Below are 3,698 nucleotides of genomic sequence, written 5' to 3'. Positions count from 1 at the left end.
ATGAGAAAATAACAGACGTAGCTCCTGGCCTAGAAATCCTGGGTAAAGACTACTTTCAGTGGTCCCTCCCACGGGATGCTGTTGAGTCTGAACACAGGAAGGTGAATATTAAATTAATGTCTGTCTGCTGTCCTGTGTCCACCATCTTGTGCTCTGGCTGTTTCCTTTCCCAACAGATACCACACACCCCCAACCACACACACACACACACACACACACACACACACACACACACGTACCTACCACACACGATGATCTAGAGACAAATGGGCAGGGATGGCTCTACTTAAACACCAGAGTCACAAATTTGTTTGGGGGATGCCATGACAGAAAGATGTGCACAGTGCCTAGCAAAGTGTAGAATTCTATTCACATTGGTCTTCCTTTCCTCTGTGCAGCTAGCTGTGCCTTCACTGGTGGGTGTGCAAATCCAAGTACACATGCACAGACGGTGGAGATGAATTCCCTGGTGTCTGGCCTCTGTGTATCTTCAGAGTGGCCGCCTCCAGGGATGAAGGCAGGCTGAGTCTGGAGTGTGTGTCTTGTGTTTTTGGTCTCGTTCCCGCACAGTCGACATTCAAGGATGGTTGCTCTGGTTACAAGACCAATTTCACTTCACTTTCTGCCTCTTCCTTGGCAAAGGTCTCAGGAGAATCAGCTTATTAGAGAAATAGTCAGGGCGTGGTGGAGTCCACTAGGACAGCAAAAGGATTCAGCGGAGGTCCTCAGACACAAAGGCCTCACTTCTCTTTATGAAGCTCCAGTCTCCATCCCACTGCTGCGGCAGGCAGAGTGGACAACCCCACCTGTGATTCCTCTCGTTTTTTTTCTGCATGTGACAGTGGCTCCAGTAGCTGAGTCAGTCTGCCTGTTTGAACGTGTCCACTTTGATGCCAATTCCTTGTTAGGTTCCTTGAAGAATTTCCTATTGTCCCTGCCTTGCTTTTCCTCATTCTGATCTCTGCTCATGGGTATTTTTTTTCAACATTTTTCAATCTCTCTCTCTCTCTCTCTCTCTCTCGGTCATTCTTACCCTAAGAAAACTTGAAACTTTAAGGAAGAGAGTAAGAGGAAGTGAGATTTGCCATGGGTATGTGTGTGGCAGGGGTGGGGGTAGAGATACTATCTTATGAATATGCTTTTTGCTTTAAGACTGTGCAGTGCACAGGTAAATATTTACATTTTAGCAGGTCACTTATTTAAATGTATTTATTTATATTGGACAGAGATGGAAATTGAAAGAGAATGGGGAGTTAGAGAGGGAGAGAGACAGACAGACACCTGCAATACTGTTTCACCACTTGGGAAGCTTTCCCCCTGAAGGTGGGAACTGGAGGCTTAAACCTGGGTCCTTGTGCACTGTAATATGAGCACTTAACCAGCTGTGCCACTACCTGGCCCCTGTTATCTGACCACTTTACTATTTGTGTCATTATATTACCAAGCACAACAGAATGATGGCAGCAGCAATATATATAAAGGGAGAGGAGGCAGGCAGCATAGAAAGGAGAGCTGCACTCATGTTACACAAGAAGCTTGAACTTTCACATGCACTGATTGATAATAATAGTCAAAACTGGATTGGAAAGACTGTGCTCATCATTCAAGCCCAGTGGTCAACTTCTAGGCTAGGAAGCCAACCCAGGTGCCACTGGGTTCTTGCTACATGTTCTCGCCAGCTCAGTACCAAACTGTCACCTGTTCTTCATGCTAAACACCTGCTTTATTTAGTGAGCACAAGAGAACTTAAGTCTCCTGCAAGTCTGCCATCCTGGTAAGCTTGCAGAAATTTCCACTGAGGAAGCAGCTGCTGGTAGTTCTGACTAAAGTGCCTGAATCAAAACCCAGGTATCAGTCTGAAAGCATAACAGTTACAAAAGCTTGGTAGGAACCATGAATTCATGAAGAAAAGACAAAACTTAATTCCAGAGTCAAGTAGACAGCAGAGTGTCCTGTGAGTAAGAGGAAATGGTCTTACATTGTCTTCAAGTTGGAGGGGGGAGCAAGAGATAAAAAAATCACAGCCTAGGAAGATACGCTGTGGACAATAACATACAGACTCTTCAGTCAAATATGACTGAATGGGAATTGTTGGTTTTATGTAAATGTGCATGTTCATCAGAAATCCTGTTCTAGAGGTCAGGTAGTGGCATACCTGGTTAAGCACACACACATTAGAGTGTACAAGGACCCAGGTTCAAGCCTCTGGTCCCCACCTGCAGGGGAAAAAGCTTCATGAGTGGTGAAGCAGGGCTGCATGTTCTCTCTCTCTCTCTCTCTTTCTCTCTCTCTATCTCTCTTCCTCTCCCTCTCCCTTTCTCCCTCTTTACCTCCTCCTCTTCCCTTAACTTCTCTGTCTCTATCCAATAATAAATAAATAATTTAAAAAATCCTCTTCTATCCATCCACCCCCTATCAACCTCCACTACATCACTACATCCAACTCAGTGACAGCAGGTGTCTTAGATGTTTTGGTATTTCCTGAACACTTACAACAGCGCCTGGTACATTGTGAGCCTGGTTTCTATTAACTGAATAAATCTGTGACTTTTCAACTCAACAACAACATGATTAAAAGGGTTCTTTGAACAGAGATCTTGTAGAGATTAACTGGATAGAGCAAAAGCAGGGATAGCCAGCAACAATATGGCAGAAAAGAGGGGCAGGGGGGAGACCTGTGTGCTCCATGTTTAGATCATGTATATAGGATATAAGAAGTTAGGTCAGCATTGCCTAGGGTCCTATAGTTATGAAGAATATTGAGAAGGGAGAACACAACATACTTGCCTACTTATTTCCTTGAAAGGAGGCACTTGTGAATAGTCCTTTCCTATTTTATCCTATTTTTGTTTGCTTGTTTTGCATTATTCCATTTCTCTTCAATAGTAATGCTAATCTTATCTTTTATGTATTCATATTTTGAGTGTTCCCTTGCACATGTTTTTTCAGACAAATCATCTATAGCACGGAGCCCAGTGCCTTGCCCTGGGGCTCACAGCTAGTTAGCAGGAGTGATAGCTTTTCAGACTCCCAGCTGCCACTCCTTTCTTGGTGTCTTTCCTTCCAGATCTACTTTTAGTCTCACACTAGGAACACAGTGGGTGTCTTTACATGTGCCTCCTGCATTAGAAGTCAACCTTGTACTTCAATATATATATATATATATATTTTTTTTTTCTCTTAGTCAGAAGCTAGTTAGCCTGCCACATCCAAGAGGGCATAGTCTGCCTACCCTCATTTCTATCCAGTTTACCCCATGTCTAAGCAACAAGAAGGACTCAACAGCAGTCAACTCGACTTCGTTCAGATGAAGTATAGTACATAAAGACAGAAAGGAGTATCTGGGTTAGATCCAACCAGGCTTTGGACTAATGAACCCATCATGTCCATGACCACCTCTTACATAGTGGCTACTATGTTCTAGCACCACACTGAGTCTAATAAAGAACTGAGAGAAATATCTTCCGGGGTATAGGTCCAAATAAGGCAAATGAAACACATACACACACATACACACACACGCGTGCACACACACACACACACACACTGAGAGAGAGAGAGAGAGAGAGAGAGAGAGAGAGAGAAAAGTACTCACTCAGATTAAAATTCATGTTGAAGAACTCACTTAGAAGTCACATCCCACTGGGAAATGCTTTGGACGGTGATGCTTGTATGAAATTAATTTTACTTGTTTTAAT

The sequence above is a fragment of the Erinaceus europaeus genome, chromosome 20 (genome assembly GCF_950295315.1).
Source record: "Erinaceus europaeus chromosome 20, mEriEur2.1, whole genome shotgun sequence".
Lineage (NCBI taxonomy): Eukaryota > Metazoa > Chordata > Mammalia > Eulipotyphla > Erinaceidae > Erinaceus > Erinaceus europaeus.
The sequence above is the reverse complement of the archived record's forward strand: the minus strand, read 5'-3'. Positions refer to the sequence as shown.